Source organism: Canis lupus, chromosome 10 (genome assembly GCF_011100685.1).
Source record: "Canis lupus familiaris isolate Mischka breed German Shepherd chromosome 10, alternate assembly UU_Cfam_GSD_1.0, whole genome shotgun sequence".
Classification (NCBI taxonomy): domain Eukaryota; kingdom Metazoa; phylum Chordata; class Mammalia; order Carnivora; family Canidae; genus Canis; species Canis lupus.
The window spans coordinates 52,374,201-52,390,911 of NC_049231.1; positions in this window are offsets into that span (position 1 = coordinate 52,374,201).

The window sequence follows — 16,711 nt, forward strand, 5'->3', positions numbered from 1 at the left end:
GATTAAGCAAAACTAATTTAATTAGAAGCACAAAATATGTAAATACAACACATAGGGAGCACAGTTATGACCTAGGACTAGCTAATAATTATTTTAAGAAAAAATGGAATTAATTGCTGACCTGGAAATAGCTTCCTCTATACAAGAGGAGTCATGACACAATTTCCTAGATGGAGAGGATGAAAATTTCAGCTGTCTTCTTGTCCAAACTCTTATCCAACCGCTGGAGAGCAGATGTTACCCTACCTTTTTTGTGAAGAAGTTTGTAGACCACATGGCCTCTATTGCAACTACTCAACTCTGCCATAAACAGATTTGAAAAAAAAAATGGCCATTGACAATATGTAAGTGGATGGGCATGGCTGTGCTCCAAGAAAATCTTTATTTACAATAATAGGCTATGGCCCACTTTTGGCCCAAAGGCTATATAGTTTGCCAACCTCTACATTAAAGGAATACTACAGTGTCTTGATTGTAGTTCCATTTAAGCAGTTAAAAAAAGGTGTGTGTGTGGGGGGGAGTTAGTTCTTGGAGCAAGGCAGCTGAGTTGCATGAAGCCAATGGTGAGTACAAACTTGATTTAGTATCAATCTAACTTTGGGTCCAAAGAAAAAGCACAAAGGAAAAGAGCATATATATATCAGGAGCTAAATACATACAGAAAAGAATTAACTAATGAGGAATAGCTAAGGTAGGAAGAAGTTCCCAGGTTTGTTTTGGGTAATAGTAGTAGGAATGGGACATATAATCTTCTTTATAAAGCCCTAGAAGAAGATACTGTTTCCATTCCTTATTATTATTATTAACAGGATAAAGGAAGGATGTGAGACCAGGTAGTAAGCCTACAGATACTCAAAGAAATGGATAAAGAGGGGATCCCTGGGTGGCGCAGCGGTTTGGCACCTGCCTTTGGCCCAGGGCGCGATCCTGGAGACCCGGGATCGAATCCCACATCAGGCTCCCGGTGCATGGAGCCTGCTTCTCCCTCTGCCTATGTCTCTGCCTCTCTCTCTCTCTCTGTGACTATCATAAATAAAAATTAAAAAAAAAAATTTAAATTCTAAAAAAAAAAAAAAAAAAAAAAAGAAATGGATAAAAAAATTCACCAGCTGCCAACCTCTCCTCTTCATTAATCCCCTTTAGAGATGCCTATATTGCAACTCATCATTACACAACACAGTATGAAAATCTGATCCAGCTCACCAGGCTATGCAAGGTTGATTCCACCTCTAGACTCATGTACCAGTTCTCTTTGCTGAATACACCTGTTCTCAGATGAAGCAAGATGGCTATACTTCTAATGTACCACACTGAGGTGTGTGCTCAACTGATCCAAGGAACCAACCAGTTAAAGTAGAGCTAGTTTTATATTGCTAGTGTTTCTAAGAAGATTTTTTATATTTATTTCACTCAAGATACTTTCAAGCATTTAGGAGAAATGCTTTTAGCTAAATGTGAATGATATAGGAAATGTGGGGTTTTTTATTCCAGAAAATATTCAAGGGACTGCATCTTCTGGTTCGAGGAGCTTTTTTTCTATTTTATTTCTATATCTTTGTTAGATATTCTATTTAAAAATTGAATCTTGATTAACAGCATTGAACATGGGCTTTAGTAGGTGAATTATCAATTTTAGTTCTGGCAAGAGCTCTTACAATAAGAAATTGGAGGTCAGACAAGATGAAGTAGTTTGGACCCCTAAATGAATGAAGAGGAGTAAGGGTACTTAGAAACAAGCTTTGACACATGACCAGATGGCATTGTTTGAACAAAGCAGTTGCAGAAGGCATATGTGCTGTCTGTTAAAGGACCAGGTATACAAGGTGCAGTTGTCATTTGATGACTGGATGGTCTGGCCCAGGTGAGTTATAATTGAATGTGTATTATTAAAAGCCATTAATGGACTTTTACTTGGTAGTTAACCCGCCTGCACAAATGCTGTTTATCAACCTTTGCATTTCTTAGTGATCATCTCCTGGCATTTAAACCATTTATAAAAGGCATTCTCTACTCTGATCACAGTTTAATGGGGGGGGGGGGGGAAGACAAGAGGAATAACTTGAAACAAAAATGTAACAATATTTCACCAGCTCTCAGGTCTCTGATTAGACTGTTACTCTGCACATAATCTCCTCTAAACTAAATTGATTCTTTTTCAATATAAAAATAGTACTGAGCCCTTGAATTTTGAACTAAGGAAGTTCTGTGAGCTCTTTGAATTGCGAGCCAGAAAATAACAAATCTTATTTAATTAACAAAAGAATGAGATAGGGATGAAAAACATGGTGTTAAGACACAGTAAGAATTGATTGGAACTGCGTTTTTAGCTGTAAATTTGGCGAATAGACTTCGCTTGTGAGACAGGCAACATTAATTACCCTGTTCCCATAGCAGATTCTGTGTTTTTTAACAAAAATTAAACTGCAAAGATGTAGGAAAGCATCTGTGGGTGCATTCCTTTGCACCAATAAAATAATTTTATTGAACTCCATTCATGTGCATACTTAGAATTTAAATCCAGAAGATCTTATAGGCCTATATTCATTAAATATTATGTACCATTTTATATGGGTATACTCATAAAAGGGGAATATGGAAATACAATTAAAAGAAATAAATTCAGCATGGCTTTGGCACTCTATAAAATCCCCTTGTCACTATGTGTCTTTGACTCACTTTTTGTACCCAGGTGCAACCAGTATCTTAGGGAAGGGAGAATTCAAAAGCAGTTTGTTTTCATCGTCAAAATTCACTATATTTTAAGTCATGCTAATGCTCTAGTTCCCATACAACTGCAAGGACCAAACTGACCGGATAAGCATTGGATAGCCTTTTGTCATTCTTTGGTCCCAGTCATATTAGAAAACATACATGAGGTCATCTCTGTATTTCCTATTCTACATACAATTGGTTTCAACTCCTCTTATATGGTTTTAAGCAGCTCAGTTGGTAGGTAATTAGAGGAGCAAGAATTAGGGAGTTAGGGAATTCTAATTTGTATATGAGCTTCTCTTGCCACTAAATGTTTTAGCAGTCCCATGATACGAATGGAAACTAGAATAGGTGAGAAAACTAACGAGGTTAGCACAAGGAATTTGAGATCACACTTCCTGTCAAAGGATCAGGATAGGGATACTAGTGCTATAGGAGCAGGGAACTTAACCTGGACTCTACAGATGTGTCTGGGTTCACCAAGGACAAGCTGGATCTTGGAGCACATTAGGACCTTCTCATTACATAGTGTGTTACAGAGAATGGCCAAACATGTAACATGTGCTAATGTATCATCCCTCCTTACATAAGAATTAGGGGCAGCCTATTTCTCCCCTTTTCTGTCATTAACTCAAGGCAAACAGGAAACAAAACACTAAGGCACAGCTCTGGTTGGGAGGTCAACACTTTCTGAAAGGAAAAAAAAACTTTCACTAAACAAAGTCCAGTAAAATATAGTGTAGCTTTCGGTAGTTTATCTTGTAGGCATTTGATTAATAAAACACGCACTAACAGTAGTAATGGAACATCGTGACAGGGCAATTACTTTCTACCTCACAGGAAAATGCCATGGACTGGCCAATCAAGTTCACCTCGTACCTAGAAGGGGAGGACCTCTTATAGTTAGTGTTTCTTCTGGAAATGATTCTATCAGGGCTATCTGAAGCATTAAATCAGCAGCACTAGAATTATCAGAAACAAAAGCAAAATACCTTTTTACATAAGCTTCAAGAACATTTTGGAAGGGCTTATTAATTAGCCATTAGTGTATTGAGTAATCTCATGAATCTACTCTCCCTGAAATCATCAATAGGAATTTCCATCATTAATGAATGGTCTCCTTCGTTGTCCCTAGCCTCACTATGCTCATGTGAGCACTGCAAAGAGAATTTTGAAATGCAGTTTCTATTTCTGGTTCTGACAATAACTATATGCCCTGAAGCTATTGTGAGGATAAAATAAAAAAATGAATCTTAAGATTGGGCTTTTGCAGAATCCTCTTCCCTATGTAAAGTCACGTGATTCTTACCTATTTTCTAAATCCCATTCCAACTTCTGGGGAAATCTCTTTGGGTGGGGGCGAGTTGGGAGGCGGGGGCAGTCCTAGCTCAGGATCCTAAGTATCAGTATCAAGTCAAACTTGCTAATAATTTTGGTCTTATTTCTCAATTTTAAGAACTGGAATTCAGCCTTGTTCCTCTGACCAAATGGTAATCTTTCTTGTGAACTGAAAGTAGTTACTGAATCCATATCCTATTCCTACCAAGATACTGTCCCACCCTGATCACATTCCCATTACTCTATGTCCCTCGCACCTGCAGCCAAGCTCTCCTGTTCCACTCATCTATTCTTCTATATCTAAACCAAGGTCCCTGTTTATCAGGCCATTTGCTTTCAGCTGTCTTTATCACCAACTACCTGCTACCAACTTTCCTACATTCTGTATTTGATCAAATCTTCACAGTCTGACCAGATCGCTTTCCTTCCCACCTGATGCTCAATTTGTTCAAAAGCATTTTGCACATTCTCAAATGTTTACAGAATAGGTGTTCAATTTTTGGCCACTGCCCCATTTTTAGGTGATATTCTTCCTCAGTGCACACATCCACACACTATATTGACGCTTCCTTTCCATGATTGATCATTGCTTCTCTGTTGCCTTGTTGCCTTTTGTTCTTCCTTCTGTGCAATAAATATAGACCTCTGGTCAAGGTTTCCTCTTTGGTCATCTGCTGTTTTCTTTCAACAAACTCTCCCCCTCAGGGACCTCAGCTACTCCCATGGTTACAACTATCATCACTAAGCAACTGACACTTAGATCAACATTTTCTAGGAGCTCTAGTCCGTTCTATCAGATCCTTATTTTAGTAACTCCCAAACTAAACTAATCATCCATTCTCACAAAACAGTACTCCTCCAGTCACTCCCATTTTTATTGATTGTACTACCATTTTTTCAGGTACTAAGACTCAAAATTTAACGCGCTTTTAACCTTTTAAACTTGCCAACCACTTCAAGTTATCAGTAAAACCTATTAATTTCCTATTACATCTATTATTTTCTTCTCTTTATTCACTCAGAGAAGACTCTAATACAGGTCTATATTGACTCATGATTCTGTATTTACCTTAATCTTCTATTATCCTACCTCCAAAAATCCTACATACCACCATAAGTTTAATCTTGCTAAAATTCTCTGGCTAAAGCTTTAATAGTTTAGCTGCTCATTAATCATAACAGTATTTACCAAGGAATGAAACATACATTAGTTATAAGTGGAGAAAATAATTTTAGTAGTTGTGTAGGAATAAAATTTTTAATTATGACTTCAAATATGATATGTCTAATGTTGCTGAAGATGAATGCAAAATTTTTTTAAATATTTCAATTTGAAGGAAAAATAAGTAAAATATAGTCTTGTAGAAAAGATGACCAAAAATTGGGATATTCTTGACCTATTGATTGAAATCTATAGGACTTGGTATTCTCCGGTGTTTTTAACTTTTGAATCTTTTTCTGAATACGTAACCACACACATTTTCTCTTCTCAACAATTAAATTGTTTAGCATCACTTGGACATAACATATGCCATTCCATCATGTCTGTGAGGTTGCCACAGGGCAGTACTTCAGTGAGCAGAAGGAAAAGCAGTTCAAAGTACTCTAAAGGTAGAAACAGCAACAGGAGCCAAGGTCGAAAGTGGAGGGATCTGAATAGAGCATCAAGATGGTGAGACAAGTCAGGGATACACATCAGTCTACTTAATATATAAACAGAAGCAAGAACACTCCCTAACAATGTTTTGGAAGTCAGAATGATGATGGCTAATTGCAAAATAATTTTGAGGGCAGATGCTTGTGCTGGTACTATTAAATGAATGCAACTGAGGGAAAAGAGGGAAAAATATAAAATTGATTTTATTCTTTTAAGAATGGGATATATATGCACCTTCTATGAAGAAATGATTTTGAGACCATTACTGTGTACCCAAGGAGGTTTATCACACAGCTATGGTTAAAAAAGCTCTCTTGACTAAAATGTACCACCTATGTTATTTTGCATCTCTGGAGCCATGAGGAGATAGGAAGGTGTGTATGTGTCTGTGTGTATTTAAAGAATGTAGGTATATATAATCAATAGAGTTTACTAGCAATATACTTGCGTTCATATGGTGTTATATTGTTTTAGCTTCTTAATGTTAAGAGGTTTGATCTTATTATCTAACATTCTTCTGCAGAAATCTTAGAAAACTCACTTTATTCTAAGAAGTTTCAAAATGTTAGCCTTCTATTTGACCTGCCATGAGACATCACTTGATTAGACTCAAAAATGGAAATATAATACTTCAAGTTTCTCTCATAAACTTACTTTCAAAAAAAGAGAATCAGAGAGTAAATCTTAGAAGTTTCTCTCACCAGAAAAATTAATGATTTTGTGTAGTGAGGGATGTTAATTAGACTTATTGTGGTGATCATTTCACAGCATATACAAATATCAAATCATTATGTGTTGTGTCTAACATGTCAATTATATTTCATCAAAAAAAATTAATGCAGGTTACAATCTCTACCTTTAAAGAGAGAGAATAAAGATTTCTTTTGAAATAAAGCTGCATTTTTACCAACATTAATGTCCATAAAGTTTTAGACAATTTCAAAGAAAAATACCCAGTATATTTGCAGCTGCTACACCAATTATAGTGAAAGTTTCTTGCTTTTCCATGTTAACCCAATCTTTGATTCAATCTGTCAATTAAAAAACAAGCACATATAAATTCACCTGCTATAGCTTAACCAACTATTCTAGATGCCACAGTGAAAATAAAAGTAAAAAAATTGTTTCTCTGCTATCCTGAATTATCTTATAATTGTACCTACATGCTAAGCAAATATGAAAATTAAATTAAGTTCAGTGATTTACTAATGTTTCAGTAAAACATGGTATCTACATGCTAAAATGGCAAATGAATATACATAGTAAGTATCACATATTAGAGATTCAGAAAAATATCAATATAGACTGTATATACAAGTCTATTTTAGTACCCTCTTAATGAGCAAGTTTTAACCATTTATGAAATATATTTCTTAAATATATATTTTAAATGATCTGTGAAAACTACATAAAAGTCTTCAGTCTTCATAGATTCCATTTTTCCTATTAATATAAAAAATTACTAGTTTAGAATTTTTTTTAAGATCATCCCTGCTGATTTTAACTTAGTGATACTTCTGTCATCCACTTTGCCCATTACATTTCGGCTCCCATTTCAAATCAAATATTTATTAACATGTATGTAGACTAACTTCCTACCTGTTCTTTCTGTTTGTAATATCTTCCCTCTCCAAGCCATCTTAGAGTTAGATTCACATTTTTTACAGTATACTTCTGACCATGTCCTTCTACTAATCAAACAACAACCAAATCATTAGAGCTATGATGTTCCAAAAATAAGTAAATCAAGGAAATTCCAAACACAAAGTGCAATCATCTCTCTCTCTCTCAAAAACAAATAGAAAAACTCATTGACTTTTTTCTGTTTATGGAATAAAATGCAAATTCCAAGTTCATCTAATTATATCCTACTTTCTCAAACTTACTTTACAATACTGCCCTCTATTCCTTTTATAATGCCCCAGATTTTCACTTAAGTCATTTCATCTGCCTGAAAACCTTACTTGCTCTTGACTTCCATACAATCATTTCAAAATGTCCAAGTCTTTATCTTGTTCCTTAAGATGGATTTTAAATCCTTTTCTTACATAAATCCCTCACAGACTTAATTCTGCTTACATCACACTCTTCTGAAATCTGGCTCTAGACTTTGGAAAGTGATATAATTCAATGGAGAAGCAACAATTTTAGGTATCCAAGAAGGACAGAGGTTATCTCTCCCCCCCCCCCCACCATTTTGGAATCTATAACAGACTTCCCACACACATAGGCATCGTCTGTGTATACCTTATGATGTGATATGTTGTGCCTCAAACTTTTCTCCTGTGAATTTTATATAACACAGCATGATTGCTTATCACTATTCTTCATTTTTGTAATATTGTCTCTGAACTTTGACAGTCCTCTCAAGGAAATTCAGCATTTTCAATCTTCCCACATTGATAGCCTACAGAAATAAGTGTCAATACCATCCATTCTTAACAACCACACACATAGGATAGGCGTTGAAAGGAACATGTGAATATTTTATCCTATAAAATATGGATTATATGCTCGCCTCACAAACCATTATGATAAATAAGCATAAATCACTGTATGTTGACAACATATCCAAATAAATCATGATTATCTAAAGTAATTAAGGAGAGGACAATTGTAATCATAGCTTTTGAAAGAAACGAATTATGAAGTGATCCATCATTTCATAAAATTTGGAGGGGATCTCAAAAATTGAGGGCTTAACTTCCATCACTGTTGCAAGAAGCTTTAGGTATCCTCAGCCCACAAGTCCAGATTCCCTTTCTAACAGAACAGTAAAAGTGATCTGAACCAAAATCTATCAAACTTTCAGTTCTGCTTAGAAGTACATGAAATTTTCCCTCTCACGTAAAGATAGTTTTAAGAGTCTGTTTTCTTATCTTTTAAAAATCTCCTTATTCAGTTTGTGCTTCTATGCCCAAAAATATGTCCTCACAAAACCTCTTATTGAAAGAACAAGTTTGATGACACTGAAACTTGAGACACTAGGGAAATCTCTTTATGACCATTCCTTGTTTATTTTTATGAAGCTTCCATCCTGTAGCCCATTGATAAATCCCCTCCCCTAATTCCTGTCTTTTCAAGCCAGTCATCCTCTACAACTCACATAGCTAAAAGTAGTCTTGGTCCAACTCTGTGAGACACGTCATCATGGAGAGCACTTATTAGCATTGTTGCTTTGAGTAGTCACTTAAACTCAGTTTCTTCATTTCTAAAATACACAATAAGGTAAATGGTGTGAGATAAAGATAATTAAGTTTGTTTAGGACTTAGTCATAGGTCTGGTATGTGCATATGGGCTGGGTAAAAATTAATCATACTTTCCCCTTTGTCTGGCAGCTAAAGAAAATGCTTGGCCAGCCAGTCTCCTCATTCTTCACATCTTCCAGAATTCACAGGAGGGACTATTCTCAGGCTTTTGTAAGGAGAGTCAAGTACAGAGGAGGACTACAGGAAGCACACTAGTGCAGGAAGAGCTAGAAGGATTGGCACAGGTTTGAGGGCCTAGATGTAGGAGTAGCCATCATTGAGTAGCAGGGAACATAAAGTTTAAGAAATTTGATTGTGAAGTATCCTCTTCAAGGTGTTTGAAAAAATACGAAAGATAATTATTTCAAAATTGTTTGTAACAGAGAGGCCAGACTAAAAGAGTTCTCAATAGCCAAAGCTAGAATAATCTCAGCAATGGAATAATGATAACACTAGATTATTACCCACAGAATAAAATAAATATCCATGAGTCCATAGTGTAATAAGTAAATAATTGAGCAGATAAATGGTGTATCTTGTCTTTAGTATCACTGCCGTCTTATAGGAGGATTCTAATTAATAAATGCAGAAGGAATGAGGAAAACAGCAAACTACCATTATAACTATAAAGCAGTTTTAATAAAATAATCCACAAATGGAGCTAAATTTAGTGGGAAAAGTTTAAAGAGAAATGGAGTATTTGCAGCTATTCAATAATTTTGAAGGAAAAAGTTACTAACTTTATCATGGAGAAATTCAGCAGATACTATCTTAACCAAAGTGTCAGTATTAACACCACCAGTAATAAGACAAATCAACATCATGTACCTCTTGATATGATGCACTGAGAAGAGAGGGATATCACTTATGTGATATTCTTGCTAAAAATGCAAATCCTCAAACTGATCATTAGAAAATATCAGAAAAACCCAAATCAAAAGATGTTCTACAAAATAATTGCCTAATACTCTTCAAAAGTTTTAAGGTCATAAAGGATAAGGAAAGACCATGGGATAATCATAGACTGGAACAAACTAAGAAGACATCATAAGGAATTGTACTATATTATCCTGGACTGGCTCCAGGAACAGAAAAAAAGACATTAGTGGGGAAACAAGTGAGAATGAAATAAATAGTTTAGAATGAATGAATGATAGTTTAGTTAGTAGTGTTGAACCAATGTTAACTTATTTTTTTATAATAATATCATCCTATGTAAAATATTAAAATTAGAGGAAGCTAGGTGAAGCATATATAAAAACAAGCTATACTATTTTTTGTAAATTTTCTGTAAGTCCAATTATTTCAAAGTAAAAACTTAAAAATATTATTTTGGCTGAATAAACTATATTTTTTTGTTCATGACATTATTCCAGTATAGAAATATATGAGTGTCACTAATTACCCTGTTAATTTTCAGAGGCACAAGCATATTTACCATAAAGCTAATGCAACTTAAGCTTTAGGTCAATCTTCTCACTTGTTTGGGCTCCTAAGCCAAATTTTATAGTTTAAAAAAATGTGTATTCTTATTCTAAAAGAAGCCCCCCTCCCACATTTTATAAGCTTCAAATTCCTCAAAACAGTGATCTGTCTCTGCCCAACAGTAAATAAAATTCTAAGATTGGTTCCAGTCTATTAGGGAAGAAGAAGCTGGGATCTGGGCTAAAATAACCAACCCGGGTAAAGGATCAGTTGTCATGTGCAATGAAAACCATTCCATTTTCAATGTCTAAATAGGCATGGTAAACTACAGCTTATTTCATTGGAGCCAATACTCATGAGGTCCTATTTTACAAAGGAATCAAGGCAATTATCAGCTTCATGGTAATACTGAACTTGAGAGAGATGGCGATGCTTGAGTATTTCTCCAGTATTTGGAGGAAAAAGCCCAGTCAGAGCAGGAAAAAGGGGGTGGGAAAGGATGTTGGCAAGAGCTTGGTGAGATTCCAGTTAGGGGTCTATGGTACAGCTCCAGTCCTGCTGAGGATAGGAAGTGTTAAGCACCAAAGGGACATGCCAGTATAGAGACAGCAAAGTTGTGTTTGGTGACGGTGTGAATGTTCTGTGCCTTATCTTAGGTTCTCAGAACGCAGATTAGAGTAATGGAGCAAATTCTAGACTGTCCTTTGAGAAAGGAGCTTCTATCTAATGTTTTTCTTGTTCTGTCCAGCACAGGCACAGGAAATAGGAGACTAAGTCTTCAGGTAGATACACCATAATTACGACTATATAAGTCCCGAATGACAGGGGCACTTCTGGCCAATTCTTTTGATTTCATTATTGATTAACAAAACACTCCCTCTCAGGTGCCTTGGGTGGCTCAGCTGATTAAGCATCTGCCTTTGGCTCAGGTTGAGATCCCAGGGTCCTGGGATGGAGTCCTACATCAGGCTCCTCACAGGGAGCCTGCTTCTCCCTCTGCCTTTATCTCTGCTTCTCTTTCTCTCTCATGAATAAATAAATAAAAATCTTTAAAAAAGGAATAATAACACAAACATAAATATAAGCCATTTATGGAGAATGTTGTTTAGGCCGTTCTTTCAGGGACTTGTTCTTATTAATAACCTTATTTATTTAAAATGGCCCTATTTTTCTTTTCTAAGACTTGCCAACATTTGAGGCCCTGGAATCAGGAAAGTGAGGAGAGTAGTTTGTGAAGAAATTGCGGGAGCAAATAGGTAGAATTTTGAAATCTCAAGAGGAAACAACAAAGCCATAACTAGGAGAAGAAATAACTTATATTACCAACTTTGGGGTATTTTTCTCTGTATTTTGTGATTTATGTTACCACTCTAGATGTAAACTTCTTAAAGAGGAATACCTAGATACTTAGGCATGCATTAAACTATTTAACACATAAATATTGCTGATTGATCTATAAACTTGGCAACTGTTTACCCTGAGGTAGAAGAATTTTTGATAAAATAATAAAACTGATAAAAGAGTTGAAATTCCACTTCTTAAACTACTTATTCACAAGAGTTATTTCTTGCATATCAAATATATCTGCCAGAAAATTGAGTTCCTCTCTTATGAATTCCCTAATTTAAAATAAAGGTTAGGACCATAAAGTTATCTCAGGTGGCTTTGGAGAAGTGTGTGGCTGGAATCATCTAGCACATAAAGAGTTCACTTTAAGCTCCTGAATGTATTTTTCCCCCCTCTCTCCTCTTTCTCTTTCCCTTCAGACTGAGATTTTTGCATGTCAAATTCCAGCCCAGAGAGACCTTTTTCTGTGGTGAAGTTATAGGTCCTGACAGGAGTTGGTTACTATAAAACTGCTGACAGATTCTTACCTCTAACAGAGTTAATGGGTACCATTAAGGGGACCAATTCCGTTAAAACAAAACAAAAACTAATACCATGTGCAATCTTCTTCACCAAGCTCTAGCAGCAGTCACATGTGTAAAATGGTTTTCTTTACTACCCAGAGGCCATAATCAAGAAAGCCAACAGATAGGTCAAGGGCTTACCACTGAAGTCTGAGGTTCTACTGAATAATTCAGTATTTGGGGCTCATCACCTAGAGGTAATGCATCTTCTCCAGTAGAAACACCCAGCAGAAAGTCCTGGGAACTCATCCCATGGGTTTTCTTCAATGCTTTAGGCATATAAAATACACAGTGGGCATAACAGTGTTTAGACAGACTGCCCAGCCCACCAGGACTTTGCCTGTAGGTGATAAATATTCTCTTGGTCTTGTTACCTTTTTTCTCTCCAAATGAATTTATACTTAAGGACAGGAACCATACATTCTTTGTAACCACTTCCCCCATGTGGAGTTAAAATAGCACCAACATGTGATGCTAAAATTTTACAAATGATCATATGAAAAACAATTGTTCTGTTATTGATGTAAACATAATACAGGAAATGATTTTGCTGTATTATGCTATGCTATTTACTGTAACTTGATTCAACCTAATATACAGGTCAAATATTGTTACAGCGAAGTGGAATTACCTCATATGACACTAAATCAACTTTATAATCCTCTGTTAATAGCCTATTTACCTTGAATGGTATTTAATTCTGTGAAATTCCTGAACAACCAAAAAATTTGAATAATCTCTTAAGTGTGTGCAGGAATCAATGGCATTGGAGAAACAAAGCACAATAAGGCTCTATTTCTTTCTCATTTTTAGAAGCTGTATACTTGAAGCAAATAGGTAATTATAGTATACATTTTCTTTAAAACATGTTTTTAACCTGGATATCTAAAGTTGATTTCACAAGACCTTCTTGAGCATGAGCATCTTGTCTGGGTATCATATGGATATTCAGTAAATTCTCTTCAAGTGGTTTTGAGTTTCCTTTCATATCCAACAAAAGAGTACCATGTTCAGTAGAGATAAAAGGATTAGTTAATTTGGATTAGTCCAGTTGTCCTCTGATCTGGGGCCTGCATTTGATGATAAATGAAAATTCACTACAACCGTTAATTGTGCGAGACCAATCTTAAGGACAGACAAGGTGATAAGCTTCCTATGTATTGTTAGGAATGCTTTGCTGACTAAAAACATCAATCTCTTCTTTCTCACAGTTTTTGCAAGTCAGTGCTGTTATTTTTTTTCAATCAGTTAACTAGTAAAGATCAAAATTCTTCTGAATCCACAAGGAAGTATTATTATTTCTAAGAGGGATAATTAAGCAAACCCTTATCAGATAGCGTTTCAGTGGGAAAGCCAACTGAAATCCTTTCTGGAGCAAGCCAAGGGATAAATAATACATATGAACAATGTGTGTCTATGTGTGATTAGTTAAAGAGAGAGGCACCTGAATATTACATACAGAAGAGAGATATCTTGACTGTTGACCCTATGAGTCCTTCACACGTCTGGGGACACCCTATGCTCTAAGCAGGAATTCCCACTGGTTTCTCTGTACATGGGCAGACTGGAATACCTTTAGCCTTTCAGGTGTGGCCCACAACACTGCCTCGTGTGAGCAGTCTAAGAAAAATGGACTCCCAAATTGTAGAACATGATGGAGACATAGAAAGAACACACAGTTTAAAGGCAGGAAGAAAACCACCACCTGCATGTACTTCATGACTCTGTCTCAGTCTGACTGTTTGTCCTTGAGTCAATCATTTGACATCTCCAAACCTCAGTTCCCTCTGCCGTCAATGAGAATAGCAAATTTATCCTGGATCATCACTGCCAGGATGAAATGAGATCACATTACAAAAATACCTGAGCATCTACTAGGAATTCAGATAGACCCAGTCACAGATATGATTAAGTATCTCCAATCACATAGGTTCCGTTTATCCTCTTTCAGGCTACGCATAGCTTTTTCATTTTTCTTTGACTCGATTTTACTTCATAAATCTTTCTACCACGACCCCAACAGATGTGCTATTTAATCAAACTAAACCTGTCTAATTCCACCTTATGTTATAAATCATACCTAACCTGTCTAAAATCCTTTAATACATAATGGCTTCCCATAAGCTTTTCAAATGAGTAAATCCAAGACACTAATTGAAAATGAACTTGTACAGCAGAGCAGATCTCTGCTGCTTCTCAGAAGGGAGGTTGCTGGTCTCCTTGAAAGTGAAAGCTCTTCATTTACAATGCAAAAAAGAAAAAAAAAGCTATTGAGAACAGAGTGAGGTGTGCAGGGCCATGTTTCTCAAAGTTTGGTCTATAGATGATGCATTGATGTCTTGGGGCAGAGTTCAGATGCCTGTGAAATGAACCAGGTCACTATATTAATTAGGCCTGCTCCTGCACGTATTGATGGATCACGACAAAGTAAGGAGGACTGCAAGAGCCCATCTTCTCTTCCAGTGTTCTCAGGGCAAAAGGTACTTTTAAATAATGGCAGAGTAGCTACACAAATTGACACACAGAAGAGGTCCTCTCTATTGGGATAAAAATGGCTTATATATTCCTTCCCTTTCCTGAAAGGTAAAAGCATAGTCTGAAAGAAGTTGAATAACAATGATATGATTTGTTTCATGAATAGCCTGTGAGAATTAGAAATGCCATTAAGTATTCTTCAGGCAGGCAACATAGCATGAGTCAGCATACATATGTAGCCGAAAAGACAATGATATGAACAATTCTCTCAGGGTGTTTTCTACTACATTATCTCTATCATTAAAACCATTTAATGTGGGATCCCTGGGTGGCGCAGCGGTTTGGCGCCTGCCTTTGGCCCAGGGCGCGATCCTGAAGACCCGGGATCGAATCCCACGTCGGGCTCCCGGTGCATGGAGCCTGCTTCTCCCCCTGCCTGTGTCTCTGCCTCTCTCTCTCTCTCTCTCTCTCACTGTGTGCCTATCATAAATAAAATAAAATAAAAAAATAAATAAATAAAGCTTATAAAACCATTTAATGTAAAACCCGAAGAATGCATTCCTTATTCTCAAAAGGCAAAACCAAGCTGAAAATTCCAGAAGAAAGCCTGGGTAAGTGTAATCTGATCAATGTTTTTGTTAAGGCCATAAAAGAAAATTCTCCATCATCATTCTTAACCATACTTACTAATGTAAATACCAAATGTACCACCTTAAGTATTGACAGAGAATGAAAAAGAATGTGACTTTAAACTTGGGATTCTAATGAGATTTTGTTAAAAGTTCACACTTCTTAGATGGGGTACAAACCTCGTCAGTAAATGAATTAGTTTTTGGCTATTTTCTAATCTCATTATACCTTTTGTCAGTAGAATGATTTATCAGAATTACAATGCCTAATGCTGTATATCTCGTGAAATATGGTCATCTAGCCCAAGACAGTATCATCATTTGACTCTCTCAATGTATGATATTTTCATTAGCGGCAGGATATTCATCCTGCCCCTCTAGTCAGCAGAGCTATAAATAGGGAGGCCAGCCAACCAAATCACACAATATTGAAAAGGTCAAAGAAGTACAGTATATTACTATAATTTACAGAATACTGCTCATGAAGTATTAGAACTCTTGACACATTATTTAGGTGCAGAAAAAATAATGAAAACATAAAACAGTGTGCAATGGTTGCATTACCATTGCTGTGATTGTAGAGATAGTACTGAAAGAAGCTTTCCTGTGTAGTTAAACAGGAACTGGACAAGCATGAAAGTCTATTCAGACAGTCAATAACAAAATTAAAGTGGTGTTTCCTTTCATTCAAACCTTAAAGAAAAGGAAAGGGAGGAAAAATAAAGGAAAGAAGCACACTGGTCAGGACACAGTTACAGTCTATTTGCCTGGTCCCCGAAACCAAAACTTATGATCTAATTGGCAGAGCTGAAAGATCCCTCTAAAAACACTTGTGAATCAGGCATATATAGATAAATTTTGGCAGGGTCACATCAATGATAGGGGATGAACACATAGAGACAAACTACATAGATCTAAGTCTCACCTTATGTTTTTGCTCTTAATTCTTGCTTGAATTGTCCAATTACCTTTATGATTGACTTAAAGAGCAAAAAAGATAATTGCTCGTGTGCATGTAAGCAAATGGTTATTTATGGGAAAAGCCCATATAACTTGGTAAATGAATGATAAAACCCAAATCTTATTCTTTGGTAAGAAGAGCTTAAAGAGGGCCATATTTAAAACCTTTCACTACCAGTTTTCCCCAGAATTCTTACCCAAATTCTAGAAATTCTATTGCACTTCTTGAAGGACATTGATTGCCAGACATTCTGTAAGATGTGGCAGAAAGTGGAAGAAAGCATAGTTCCAAATTCCAAATCTACCACTTTCTCTCTCTCTTCACCACCCTTGTCTTAGGATAGGTCATTCTTTTC